The sequence below is a fragment of the Bos grunniens genome, chromosome 18 (assembly GCF_055505025.1).
Source record: "Bos grunniens cultivar Pamir isolate PY7600 chromosome 18, Bosgru_T2T1.0, whole genome shotgun sequence".
Classification (NCBI taxonomy): Eukaryota; Metazoa; Chordata; class Mammalia; order Artiodactyla; family Bovidae; genus Bos; species Bos grunniens.
The window spans coordinates 38,110,328-38,125,281 of NC_141182.1; the positions used below are offsets into that span (position 1 = coordinate 38,110,328).

At 42.0% G+C, this 14,954-nt stretch overlaps 2 long non-coding RNA genes across 4 annotated transcripts in view; one reads left to right on the top strand and one right to left on the bottom strand.

Moving 5' to 3' along the window:
• Positions 1 to 14,954, top strand: part of LOC147353501 (uncharacterized) — a 577,435-nt gene that overhangs the window by 434,883 nt on the left and 127,598 nt on the right. The gene's annotated exons all lie outside the window — the stretch shown is intronic.
• On the bottom strand, positions 245 to 10,645 carry LOC147353503 (uncharacterized). Of its 3 annotated transcripts, none has more exons than XR_015145134.1 (4): positions 10,369 to 10,645; positions 8,032 to 8,085; positions 2,135 to 6,201; positions 245 to 1,102 (listed from the first exon to the last, which is right to left on the bottom strand). It is a non-coding gene; the product is annotated as an uncharacterized LOC147353503 (long non-coding RNA). The 3 variants fall into 3 exon arrangements; XR_015145133.1 differs by having other exon boundaries at positions 1,368 to 6,201; XR_015145132.1 differs by having other exon boundaries at positions 245 to 6,201.

A 14,954-nucleotide genomic window follows, 5' to 3' on the forward strand; every position in this document is an offset into this window, starting at 1 on the left:
GGGCCCTACAGCAGTGGAAGTTAAATCTTTTCCTCTGTGTACTTAGTTGTATGACAGAGATTAAAATAAAAGCAACAACTTCCTTTGGGAAAGGCCAAAAGCATAGCCCCAAAGAAAAATTTGTATTACTTCAAAAGCTGAGGCAAGCAGCCAAAAGATTCCAGAAGGCTCTTCCTAGTCTCAACAAGGTCAAAAAACTTTGATGACCTGTGACGGCATGCAAAGACATCTGGTAGACCACACTTTACAGTTCAGAAGATAAAGCTCATTCTCAGTTTTATTAACACAGACTTACTGGCCATGGCCGGTCTTTGCAACATAGAAGAAATTCCCAAGCAGTGCATTCTTGGGCTCTTGTCAAGTGGTCTGTTGTCTGTGGAATTTCCTATTCTCCAGCCCCAGAACAGAAAGCAACACCCACCCCCCCCAACCTCGGCTTTGGCCGACATGAGATTTAAAGAGGATCATTTGTTTTCATTACAGCCCCTTGAAGCCCTTCCTTCCCTCCTCATTAATGAATTTCCAGTCTTTCATCAAAAAACAAAAACAAAAAAACAAACACAAAAAGGGACCTGACAGAGGACATGGTTAAGTGGCTGGCGCGCGTAGCGGTGCCGGCTTGAAAGAGAGGAGACGGCCATTTACTGATTGCAGGGAGGGGTTGACATCCTTGGTTAGTATGCTAATTTCATCTCCTGCATTTAACATTCAGATCAGGTCCGGACAGGCCCTCCAGAGCAGCAGAGTCCAGGAATGGGTGGCTGTCTGCCTTGCAGCGTTGAACAGTCTCTGCATGAATTACATAAATGCCCCAACATTCCGTCTGCTCTGACTTCACTCTCTTCCTTCCTCTCTAAAGACACACAGACAACAGAGCCATACACATGTGAACACACACTCCACATGATGATGTCACATGCAAACACACACACACACACACACAGACCCTACAGACATAGGTCTCTATGAATGCTGAAGACATGCAGTGTAAGATATCCGAGTCATCCACAACTGGCTTAATTTCTCCTCCTTTGAGTCCCCAAGGCACACTTCTGCAGGATGTATGTCTCCTGCTCAGGAAACTTGCAATGTACTGAGGTATCTGAAATAAGGAAGCAATATGAAGAGTAAATCCCCAGTGAAAAGGAACACATCTTTCTGTTGACCTTCCAGTCCCAGAAATCCTTACCGGGGAAAAAAAAAAAAAACTCTACTCATCTGTAGGGGCACCAGATAGCTTAGTTAACTGAACACCCAGAAAGAAGAAAGAACCAGGTCATTTTATTCCTTGGGGTACCCACTTTGTCATGGTGTGTTTGGAACTCGGTGTTAAACGAGTATTTCATCCTGGTTGGTTTTGGACTCACCAAGCCACAGCTGGGTGACAAGGGAAGAGGAATCCCAAACTCGCTCCCACATGGCGGTCCAAATGGCAAGGATAAGTCACCTGGCACAGTTTGCCTAGCGCCAAGACACCAGAAAACTGAATTTCCTCAGCCTCCTTTTCCTAGCATTTTTCTGTAGCATTGCAGCAGTTTCCTGGAGACAAACAGAATCAGCAGCTCCTGTTATCAGAAGGCACATTTTGGGGTTGCTTTGAATAGACAGAAGCTATTTTGAGCAAGCAGGAGCTCCAGTTAAAAGGCAAGGAAAGGTTGGTTTTTAATGTTTTGTTTTGTTTTCTCAAAGTGTGACATAACCGTGTCATCTGGCATGCCATGGTTCCTTCCTCTGGCTACTCTGGTGGACTCTGGTCCTGACCCCTGGTGCCCACACAATATTCCACTTTCGGCTGAGGAACACCAGGCAGTTCCTGTGGGAGCTTCCGACAGGAGCGATGGTTGTTTTCTCCAAGCTGCGGACTTGATTTGCCTCGATTTTTTTTTTTTTTTTGGCTCTGGTCCAAGATGTTTTCCTGTCATCATTTCACTGTCTTTTCCAGTAATCCCTTTTTTAAACATGGCCAACAATTAGTCGATTTATCTCCACCACCAACACCACCCCCCACCCCCATCTCCACGCAAACACGCACTCCACTGAGCCCCATCACTGTCTTGTTTTGCCTTGAAGTCTAAGAAATTACAGCTTCTCATTAGCTGGAGAGCACGTTTGGAACGGCTTTGTATTTACTCACTTAGTAAGTGATGCTGGCCTTTTTAATTATTCTCCCTCCGCGTGCCATCACAGAGCTGCAAGCTGTTCCAGGCAAGCCAAGCGACTGCGTGTCCTCCGCCAGGCAGTTGGAAGTAATCGTGTTTTACCTCACTGCTGCTGCTTTCTTCTTCTCCTGTCAGCAAGCCAAGGAATCCCCCCAAAGCTCTTACGTAGGAGATACCAAAACTGTGAGTCACTTCTGGCTCCCCAAGCAGAGGGAGCCCAGGGCACCGTGAACGGAACAGCAGACCCAAGATGGGGGTTTCCTCCCAGCCAAGCCCTGGGACCAGATGTGCAGCCATGGCTTGGTTTTTCTTGCTGTTGCTCCCTCTTTCTCCTCCACCCTCATCCGTTCCTTCATTTGCCAGCTTCTTCCTCTTTCTTCCTTTCTGTGTTGCCGACAGCCGCAGACCCAGCAAGAGCTGGGTCCCTCTCGCCTTCTGTTGTTTCTTTCTCCCCTGCAGCAGGCTTTGGCTGCTACCTCTGCAAGCGGGATCACCGAAGACACACGACTCCCTCACAATGAATAATCAATACAGATATTGATCTGTGGAAAATGTTTGTAAATTCCTGAAAGGGAATCGGGAGCTGGGGGCAGGGAGGCTCGTGGGGGACGACGACTGGAGTGCCGGTGGCGGAAGGCAGCCGAACTGGATTTGGATCCCAAGGCTGGCTGGCTCCGAGGTGACGGTACCGGAATGCGTGCGAACGAGGGTGCGCGCGTGTGAGTGCGCGGGTGACGCCGGTGTTGTGTATGCCCCTTTCTCTACAGCTGCTTTCCCTGAAGAATCAAGAGCCAAATGGTCGGGAGCCCCTGTCAGTGCCATGCCTTGGCTGCGGGCCAGCACTGTTTTGTTTTCATTATCACACGCTACTTTGCAATTTGCATAAATACAGGGTTATTTTTTATCGTGTCGCCCAAAAGATAAAAAAAAAAAAATAGAAGTCTTTGTTGTGTGCAAGAGGGGCTTGCTGCCTACTCATCATGGCTAAGGATTTAGCATATGTGGAGGGCTCCAGAAGAAATACCGGCAAAGAAGTGGTAATCACAGAGACGAAAGAACACAGGAGAGCCGAAAAGAGGAATTTAAAGATAACTGCAGGGGATTCAACTTGATGGAACCAAATATTAGGAATATGTTTTCCTCTGTGGAGGAGTGGTAGTGCCTTAGAAAAGCGAAGAAGAAATAAAGACCACCAAGGTCTAACCAGTGGCCTATAGTATACACATGTCACTCTTTAACGACTGGAATGAGCGATTTATCTTTGGTGGACATTGAACGCAAATTTGCTTTCTCTGCCCTCATCCAAAGCTTAGAAAGAATGGGAACAGATGGAGCTTTTCCAGCAGACGGGATGTTTCAGAACTTGGTCTGTTTTCCCCTCCTCCCTACAGCTTGAGCAGCTCAACCACATCTCCAGAGCTGCATTTGCCCTAGTATTGAATGGAATTTGCATCCTCCCTTTGGCTTTTTCACCTTCAGGAAAGTGGGTACAAGAGAGTCTTAAGCTAAATAGCAAGCTTTGGGTGGCTTTCTTCCTGCATGCTCAGAGTCCTGGCTGCAGACAGAGATGAGGCCTCCTGAAGTTATGCCCCCAAGTGGATGGCAGGTGTGCTCTCGGGTCCCAGGAAGCAGCAGCTTATTTCAGAAAAGCTTCTAGCTCTCTCAGGCCGTTGGATGGCCCCCCTTCCCTTTGGTTTCCGGTCCTTTCACCTCTCGCCCACTCACTCTGTTTCTGTGATTCGTAGTAAAACCTCTCTCGGATCATCCTACTCTTTTCTATCGCTGTTCTGTCTTCTCCTGCCCTGGCGACAGAAGGGTGGCGCCTCCTTTGAGATAGCTATCTAGAGTGAGACCTCTGCATGAGGACTCAATTCCAGCACCCCTGTCCTGGAAGGAGCCATTCGCTTTATCAGCCAGCAGCAGCCTCAGGAGGAACACGGATTTTTTTTTTTTTTTTTTAATTCCTTTTCTGGCTTCTGATTAGCTCCAGCAATCCAATTAGCAGAGGAATTTATATCACACAGGCCGAAGTGCCCCTGCTCATCACAGCGGCTCAAGCCCACTCTTAAATTCTGTCGATAGTACGTCTTCCCGTGACATGGATTAATTACAGCGCCAAGCCTTCCCGAGTAGGTCTACCCGTGAAAGTGTATGTGATTATCAGAATTAAAGAAGAGGCAAAAAGGATGACTTTTGTGTATCACTACATGATGCATGAAGGCTGCGTTGCACATCCTCCTTCCTGTGGGTCTCACACTGTTCTAGTGTGTATCAAAAAGGCCAAGGGAGTATTATGGAGGATTCAAAAGTGGCTTAATTATGGCCCACCCATGCATTTTCTTCCTATCATTGATTGACACATGTATCATGAAACTTCAGAGCTCTTAGAGACTGACTAATTTCCTGCCTCCAGTGTATACTTCCCCCAAAAGAGTTAAACTATTTAAAATAGCTCCATGGAGAGAAATGACATTATCTTCATTGGTATTCCATTCCAGTTGGGTACAGTTGTGATATCATTGTACCCCTGCATCTATCTACAATTTCATTCCAAATTTATCCTTACATTCATCAATCTCTAGCATCTATCTCTCCATTCATCTCTCTATATTCATTTATATATCAACTATTTATTCTGCTTCCCAGTCATCTATTCATCCATGTGCATCTAGCTATCCATTTTCTAACCATGTATTGATCTATGAATATCTTTCTATTATCTGTCATCTACTTGTCTATCCATTTGTGTCTCTATTAATTCATTTGTCTGTATTACCCATCTATCTGTTTTTCTATCTATTCATTAATCTATTCATGTATCTAGCCATTCAATCATATATCATTTGCTTATCAGTTACCTTTTTACTTTGTGCCTTTTGTTAGCTATGATCTTAACAGAATCCCAGATTCACATTCTCAATCATTTTTAAGGTAAATAACATTCAATTTCCAAATGAAGTCTATACCCACTGTGTACTTGGTTATCTGTTCTCTAGTTTAAGAGTATTGTCAGCTATGGAAGTAAGTCCGTAAAATCGTATGGCTTTAAATGTGTTAAAAACTACAGGGAAGATATTTTATCCTGGATTTGTGGTACATTTTTCTTACTATAAGTATTCATTTCTACTCCCTTTAAACCATGGCTTTAAAAGAGGGGAATTTCACATAAAGTCTGCAGGTAAATCTCATGCAGGTTGTTAAATCGACCACTGACCAACCTCATGCAAGTGATCCAGTTCAACTGATAGTAACTTGAGATTACTTTTATCAGAAAGAAAAACAGATACTAAACCCTTACATGGTAATATGGTAGTGCGTGTTTGAATTTTTCTTGTATACAGACTGGGAGTTGAGTAGCATTTTAGAAACTAAAAATAGGTTAGTTTTGTTCAGAGTGTATTCAACATTGGACCAATACTTGAGAGTCAACACCTTCTCAGAATGACCCCTACATTAGCTCTGAAGAAAACGGGTCCAGGGAAGCCTTATTGGGTTGGAGGAAATTGTCAGTGGATAAATTTCATTTGCGTTTGGGACAGAAACTACACTTTGTTGCTGGGAGGGCTGCAGTGGTTGGCTGCTTTTTCTCTGTGTTTCTAGGGAATCACTTCCCAAGTAGGAGCCCAGTTCAGAATTCTAATTGAACAGCTGATCATGTCTCTGACCACACTGGCCATCTCTCTTATACTGTTCTTATATAGGTAGTATTATCCATTAAAGATCCAAATTTGTTTTTCTCTTAATTTTTAAAAAACTAAACCATAGTATACTGATGAAGATAAAGCCTGTAGAGACCTCATCAGTTCTGAAATTGCCATCCTCAAAGAACAGGCAGAGACCCAAGCCATGTGTCTTCCAAGAGATCACAGATGTGAAAACTTCCTCATTCCTCTTCTCAGATCCTTTCCATTTGTTTCATCGCTATAGCTTCTGGACTTGATTGTAATCAGAAATGATATCTAGTGAGTTCATGCTCTTGTCATGGCTTTTCTGTCAGGCTAACCAAGGCTGCCTTCTCTGCATGACCCAGTAGATGCAGCACCTAGGAGGAGGCCATGGAAGTCTTTTAATTTCTTTTAAAATCATCAAAAAGGTCAACTTTTGGTCAAAAAATTTAACATATAATATTAATATACTAGATTTTATGCCAATGCAATTAGAAAGTAGTTGCTATTGTTCAGTCGCTAAGTCATGCCCAACTCTTTGCAACCCCATGGACTGCAGCACGCCAGTCCTTCCCTGTCCTTCACTGTCTCCTGGGGTTTGCTCAAACTCATGTCCATTGAGTTGATGATGCCATCCAACCATCTCATCCTCTGTCGCCCCCTTCTTCTCCTGCCCTCAATCTTGCCCAGCATAAGGGTCTTTTCTAGTGAGTTAGCTCTTCGCATCAGGTGGCCAAAGTATTGGAACTTCAGATTCAGCATCAGTCCTTCCAATGAATATTCAGGGTAGAAAGTGGAAGTTTGAATAATTTTTCAGGGAGGAAGAAGCCCATGATGGCAAAAGCACCCAGAGTCAATGAATGTGGCTTTGACATTAACCAGCTGCTTATAACTTAGTCATGCTCAAGAGTGCAGTGGTTAAGGACCTGCTCAGGAGCCAGCCTTCCTGGGTTCATATCCTGGCACCACCACTTGTTAAAGTCATTTAAGTTCTCTCAGTCTCACTTTCCTTAGCTGTAAAGTGGAGGTAATGGTGCCTAATGCATAGGAATGCTATCAAGATTAAATGATATTACATATTTAAATTGCTTAGCATATAACTTACATATAACGAGGGCTCAGTGAAATTTGTTATAGTAATAATTATTATTATTGTTTTGGCTTTAAATGTCTTGTTTCAAATGTCTACCTCTCCTCATTTCAGCAGCTATACTAAATTAAGTCTTTCATTTAAAAATTTTAGATTGTCTTCTAGTTACCATAGACAGAAGAAAAAGTAGTTAATTGTAATTCCCTCCCAATTCTGGGAAGTTCCCAATTCCAAGAAAATTTTGTCTCCCAGAAGTAGCAAATTCTGTACTATCTACCTGGAACCAGGTCTTTGTTCTATAATATAAAACTTCTCTAATAAATCAGCATCATCTCTCTTGGTTGGAGATTTGATTCTTTCCTAACCTAAAACAATCCTGCAAAAATCTTATTAAGAACCACAGGTTAAAAAGAATATTGTCAAAACTTTCTCTCTCCTTTTCTCTCTTTACTTTATTATCCCCTCATTTTTTTTGTCATTTAACTCCAATTATGAGATGCTAAGTGCTTTTGGAAATTTCATTGTTAATATCTTCTCACAGTGCTATTAACGTAAATCAAGTTTAATAGTGTCCCAGCAAGTGTAAAAGCAATCAAAAATTCAGTACTCACGAATCATTCTGTAATTTCAGCATAAAATGTTAATAGAAATAATATCCAATACCATAAAATATCAGTAAATTCAACTTTAAATATATGTGATGAATTACTTCACCATCCTATAGCATTCGTGGAATATTTTAGTATGTAGAACTTAATTGGCCAAGCCATACCTCAGTCTTGCTCAGTCTGCCAGAAGTCTCCTCCTCTGCTCTCCCCCTACTAGCCAATCCTGGAAGATTGGACAGCTCAATGACAGGCCTTTTTTCATCCCAGACACACTGAGTTATTTGGCCATAAGGAAAAATGACTCAGGATCAAGGTGGGAAGTACAGTCAACTTGAAGGAATTCAAATTAATGAGAACAAAGACACTGTAATTCAGTTCTAAGAATATTGATCAGTAGCTGCAAGGCCTTAGCTCCATATAATCAGCAAAGATGGCTAAGATAGAGGCCCTGTCCTTGGAGAGTTCACATCTCACGAGACAGACCCAAGGCCGAGACACATACAACTTACAGTATTTCTGGCCCAGCACTGAAGATAGCTGTCAAGTATGTCCTTAAGAAGGCTCTGGTGGAACAGAAGTTGGTCAGTTAATTTTAAATTTTGCTAAAGCAAGAAAACATAAATGTGTGTGTGTGTGCGTATTGACTTGTATTTTAAGCATTTTAAACTTAAAAGCGACATACATCTTTTGCATGAGCCACCACCATAGTGCTTGAATACTGCTTCCACTCTTTGAAGGGAGAATTTAGATACCCAAGAGGCCCTCAGAGTGCAGAATCCTTAAGTTAATACTTGTCCTATCCATAGGGCAATTTTTAGCAACTCACCTGAATGTTTTCACAGAGTTAACTTAGCTGTCATAGAAGCAACTCTCTTTGCATGCATATATCTCTGTTTTATACTTTATTCAGTTACAAATTTCATGAACAAAAACAATTTCCATAAAGACGTTTGGGGACAAAAACTCTTAGGAAGAATATGACTCAGTGGGTGGGGCCAGGACTGCTCATGTACTCTAGGGTGTGGGTTATTACCTGGAGCCACATGAGGGCATGGCATCAGTCAGCAGGGCATCTGAAGGGCATGGAGAGTGACTGTCCGTTTAGCTAGTTGGTGAAGTGAACGTTGCTTAAAGAGGTCTATAAATGGAAAGGTGAGCCCAGAGACAAAGAATTTGTTGTTGGGTCAGAACAAAGATTCTCATGGGCTGATATTAACTTTGTTTGTTCTAGGATTGTATGATGTAGGACACAGCGTTAATGGGTCTGACATCAGAGTGTCAAGTTAGTATCTTTAATACTTCTTATTGAACAGCTTGTTGTGGCTCTGACCTCTAGAAATTTATTTAAATCTTCCTAAACCTGGCTTCACTTATAACCTATGAGGGTTTCAGAAAAACAAGTCTCAAATATTTGCTCTCTGTTAGAGACAATTGCACTTCCTACATTTGTCCTAAAAGAGGTTTCCTTAAACCTGTATGTCCTCAAGTGTAGGATACATAGCCACAGTGATGTAAAAGATCATGTTTGGAGGTATACTAGTTAACATTTATGTCCTTATAAAATATAACAAGCATGTAATCTCATGATTCATGCGTATTATCTCTTCAGTTCAGTTCAGTTGCTCAGTCGTGTCCGACTCTTTGCGACCCCATGAATTGCAGCATGCCAGGCCTCCCTGTCCATAACCAACTCCTGGGGTTTACTCAAACTCATGTCCATCAAGTCGGTGATGCCATCCAGCCATCTCATCCTCTGTCATCCCCTTCTCCTCCTGCCCCCAATCCCTCTCAGCATCAATCGTTTCCAATGAGTCAACTCTTCGCATGAGGTGGCCAAAGTATTGGAGGTTCAGCCTTAGCATCAGTCCTTCCAAAGAACACCCAGGACTGATCTCCTTTAGAATGGACTGGTTGGATCTCCTTGCAGTCCAAGGGACTCTCAAGAGTCTTCTCCAACACCACAGTTCAAAAGCATCAATTCTTCGGCACTCAGCTTTCTTCACAGTCCAACTCTCACATCCATATATGACCACTGGAAAAACCATAGCCTTGACTAGATGGACCCTTGTTGGCAAAGTAATGTCTCTGCTTTTCAATATGCTATCTAGGTTGGTCATAACTTTCCTTCCAAGGTGTAAGCGTCTTTTAATTTCATGGCTGCAATTACCATCTGCAGTGATTTTAGAGCCCAAAAAAATAAAGTCTGCCACTGTTTCCACTGTTTCCCCATCTATTTGCCATGAAGTGATGGGACCAGATGCCATGATCTTCGTTTTCTGAATGTTGAGCTTTAAGCCAACTTTTTCACTCTCCTCTTTTACTTTCATCAAGAGGCTTTTTAGTTCCTCTTCGCTTCCTGCCATAAGGGTGGTGTCATCTGCGTATCTGACGTTATTGATATTTCTCCCTGCAATCTTGATTCCAGCTTGTGCTTCTTCCAGCCCAGCGTTTCTCATGATGTACTCTGCATATAAGTTAAATAGGCAGGGTGACAATATACAGCCTTGACGTACTCCTTTTCCTATTTGGAACCAGTCTGTATATTATCTCTTAGTATGAGTCTAAATTTCTTTCAGTAAAATTGTAAGTCCATTGAGAGAGAAAAATACTGCTGCAATGGAGGTGGTATAGGAATAGGACAGAATCATGAAGATAGTAGTCAAATGACTGAAGTTTAGGAAAGCCAGATTAAGCTTTTAAGAGATATCGCTACCTTTAAGAGATGTCTCTACCTTTAAGAGCTATCTATTGTTTGAGAATTCTACAATTCAGCCACTCTACTATTCACTTTTCAAGTAGAAGATTCTGAAAGTAGTAGGTAGCCATGCTCATGTGAAGCAACTCACCTTCCTGATCTTTTGACAGTTTTCTGTGCCTTGCTGCTTTTGTCCATTTGGTTGAAACATTTCAGCTTCCACACACAGGCTTATGTCAAGCAAGACACCTGAGAGACCTCGTAAAAGGCAAACAATTCTAGGTGGTTGGTGTAGCCTTTCGTCAGTCTGCCAGCATGGAGTCCAGTTTTTCCTGTAAATAAGACTCTGTTGGCCACGGTTCTGTACACAAGCTCTTGTTTCTGCACAGGCCACACCTAGAGATACGGCTCAGGGTACTTAGAAACAGCACTTTAGGAATCCTGCTTATTTGACTTGGCTTGTCTCGCTAAGGTGAGGTCAGCCTGCTGTTCTTGACTCTGTCCTGGGAAAGTTCCACGTCAAGAAATCTGATAGAACCGCCGAGAAGCAATCTATCAGTAGAAGCTCAGTATGCGATTGACTTGAACAAGAAAGTTTTCTGAGTATTTTATATACATATTGTGCTGCTAAATCCACTTTCTATTTTGCATTTTCTTACGTTATAATGGAAAGTCACACTTTAAACCCGAGTATTCTCAGCATGCCATTCTGTATTATTGGTCTTAGTATATGACACTCACATGAGGAGAGATTATTCACACCTGGTAAGTATCTTGTTCATCTTTGGAAAATAATTATGACCAGTGGTGATGACTGCAGGGCTTATAGAAATAGAAGTGTTATAGAAATAGAAGAAAACGATGTGAGAAGCTTCTGGGAAACAGAGATGTGAAAAAAAAAAAAGGGTTCATCACTGAGTTGTGCATAAGAGAATGTAAAACAACCTAAATACCCAACAAGGGGGTTGTATTAAAATAAGACATAGTTTGTCCATGTAATGGTGTCCTGTGAAGCCATGTGAAGTGATAAAGACATGAAAAGTATATACAATGTATTAATAAGTGACTTTTTAAAGTTTAAAAATAGTATAGATAGGAGATCCCGATTTTGTTTCAAAATCTATTTAAAAATTCAATTTCAAAAATAAAACATATAGTCATATATAAACCATCTATTTTTATACACTAAAATTGTAACTGTGAACAGAGGTATTGCAGTTTTTTTTATATTTTCTTCTTTGTGTTTTTTATATTTTCCAAATGTTCCACAATGGTCACATATCTTTTATAAGCAGCAGAAGAAAAAAATAACACACGGTATATATATATATGTATATATATATATATATTTATTTCTTACAAGGCAAGAAACAGGCAGCAATCTGATGTACAGAATTACTTTTATTTTTGAACCATTTGGCTTTAATGCCACCAATTTTGTAATCCTAGAAGCATGTTTATCTAGTAAACCCTGTTTTCCATTATGATCATGACCATGGGTTGGGATGTTGTGATTAGTCAAATCTTCTTAGAACTATCCCACATGGAGTACCAGTTTTCAGAGAATTCAAATATAAATACATGAAACTAGGCAATATAAAAAATAATTTAATCTTCCTGAGTTGATTCAAAAGGAATCTCATAATCCCTTAGTGCTCCAATATTCTTTTCATTTTGAATGTCAATGACCTCTGAGGGAGGAAGCATAGAGGTGAGAGTTAATAGCTATGTCTGGTTCAATGCCCAGCTCAACTTCTCCCTGAAGACTTTCTGGCCCATGCATCCCACTGATGGCTCCCCCTCTGAGTTCTAGGGCTTTTAGAGGATATACCTCCTCCTTGGGCTTTCTGTCAGCTTCTTCCCTGCCTCTGGGTCTCCCAGGTCCTCATCCTGGACTCCCTAAGACCTTCATCCTGACCAAAGGAGAAAGCACAGCCTCAAGCTCTATCTTCCAGGGAGATCAGAATTAAGTCAAGTTCAGGACCCAAGATATAGTGGCTCAGTTACAACAACACTGTTCTGAAATGATTCCTTGTCCAAGATTCCTTGTCCTGAATGAATTCCAAGGTGCATTGGTTCTAGGGGTCAGCCCTTGGGTTCTGCTCAGGCTGCTATTAATATAACACAAATACCATAGACAGAGTGGCTTATAAACAACAGGAATTTATTTGTCTCAGATCTGGAGGCTGGAAAGTCTCAGAACAAGGTGCTAGCAGGTTCAGGGGCCAGTTAGGCCCACTTTCCCATTCATAGCTGACCCTGTTCTCACTGTGTTCTCACATGACAGAAGGGGGAAGTGAGGTCTTCAAGATCTATTTCATGAGGACTCTAATCCCATTCATGAGGACTATACTTTTATGATCTGTCACCTCCCAAAGGCCCCATCTTCTAACATTGCCACATTGGGGATTAGGTTTTAACATATGGACCTGGTGGTAAGTAGGGGTGGGGGACACACACAAACCTTCAGTCTACAGGAATTACTTTGTTCTTGGTGACTGACCCTTCCCAGGGCTACAGCTTTCCCCAAATGCTATATGCCCAACAGTTCCCTAGAACTGCTTGCTCCCTACATAAATCCCCCTCACACACATACATCCCCAGTGTGCCATCAAATAGGGTTCGGGGACTCTTCTACCTATAGAGCACCTACAGGAAAGTTAGAAAATGGAGATCATTCTCGGAAGACAAACAAACACAAGAATGCAAGTCCTCTGGATGAACACAGTCCCACAAACCCTTGGCAGGCAGAGCACAGCACACATGCTTTTCAGCATACAGCAGCTCCCTTGAGTAGGTATCTTTGTATACTGAACACAGCAGCATTGAGGGATTCCATAGTCCACGAATTTTAGAGAATACTGCATACTGTGTCTGTCCTTTTGGGGCTTCAGAATGCACATGGGTGTGTTAAAGGGCTCTGCCAAGACCTGTACACCAAGATCTATTTGACTTCCTTTAACCTCACCTCTGACCACATTTCTCAGACTTATTTGTCAATGAAGCCCATTCCTTTTTTCATGGTTTACAGTTCACCTGGCTTTTCCCCAAATATATTTTGCAGAGGAACTCTTACTCAGCTTTCTGGGGCCCTGCTGACCAGAGAAGGCAGCCTTCAAGCTCTCACCCCGCTGAACTCTGGAGAGGGCCAGTCCAGAAGCAAACATCACAGCTTCTCTACTGTCAGCCTTACAGACCATTCATTCCTTTGTGTTCAGGATCTCTTACCACCAACCATTTGTCCAAACAGTGATAGGAAATTGCAATATCCCTCAAACAAATAGGCTCACAGTCCAGCAGGACCTTGGCTGTCAACTGGGCTTATTTGGGTCCCTGTTCTGCTCCAAGCATCAGATCTCACCCGGTCTCCTCCTGTTGCATTGTCTGACACATCCAAAGACCATGTGCGCTAGTTATTTTGCATAATTCTTTCATGAGCATGAACCCATCAGGCAGTCTTGACTTAGTGCCTCTAGTGCCAGGACATGTTGACAGATGACTGAGAGTAAAATACATTAAGAGTGTGACTTGTTGAAAGCAACTGCAACAACAATAGATCTGTATGTTGCTTCTACGAATTTCTGTTACCATGAAGAGAAGCAAAAATCAGATCTAAGAAGCCAAATGTCCATCAACAGATGAATGCATAAATAGAACATGGTGTATCTGTACAGTGGACTATTACTCAACCATAAAAGGGGATGAACTGCTGATACACGCTACAATACAAATGAGTCTTAAAGACGTAAAGTAGAAGCCAGGCACAAAAGGCCACATACTGTGTGGCTCCATTCATATGAAATATCCAGAAGAGGCAAGTGCACAGATAGATGGGAAGCATATTTTTTGTTACCAGACCAGCTGGGGTGAAGAGGGGACGGGGAGTGGCTGCAAATCGGTGCAGTTTCCATTTGTGATGTGGAGACGTGCTGGGCTTGGTAGTGATGGTTGCACAACATTGTAAATAACTTGAAGCCACTGAACTTTGTACTATAAAATGGTTAAAATGATACATTTTATGTCTTCTTAGCACAATTTAAAAAACAAGTCAAACTAACTCTAAGAAAGTTCTGGGTACTGTAGAGAAATTTCCTGGATGTAGCCCAGCATTATTTTCCATAATCCTCATCCAAAAAGTTTCTTTAGACAGGTTAATCATTGCCTCTCTGTTGTGAGGTTTTAAGACTGGAATTCCTTTTAACCTTGTGGGCCAAAGAATACTGAGCAGTTTCCTTTTTCTTATTTAGGCATGGTTATGATGCATTATAGGCTTTTCTAGTGAGCTATCTCTGGCCTTCTAATATATATAAATCTCAGTAGGGCCACGCCTTGTGCCATTCTGGGTACCCCTTTTTGCAGGATGAGTGATTCCAAAGCTATGCTAAGTCTGGGGAAATTGAAAAGACATGAGAATTGGTGGAGAGGATGTAGTGACATAAAAGCTTTCACTCCCAGAATAAAACTGGAGGAAACCGTCACTTCTGTACTCTAGAAATGACTCATGAACAGTATAAATCACCAATCAATCTCTTTCTGAAAAAGTCCTGGGATGTATAGGTTAAAAGAAATTGGATTTTTTTTTTTTTAAGGTTAACTACAAAGCCACCAGCAGGGGGAAGTATACAAAGAGATGTCAGGACGGCCTTGGGGCCCCAAAATGTCCTGGGCTCCTCTGTAAACAGGGAGGCTTCTTTTGCGCCTTCAGTAGGAAAAATAGCCCTATTGTGAGCCTGTGAG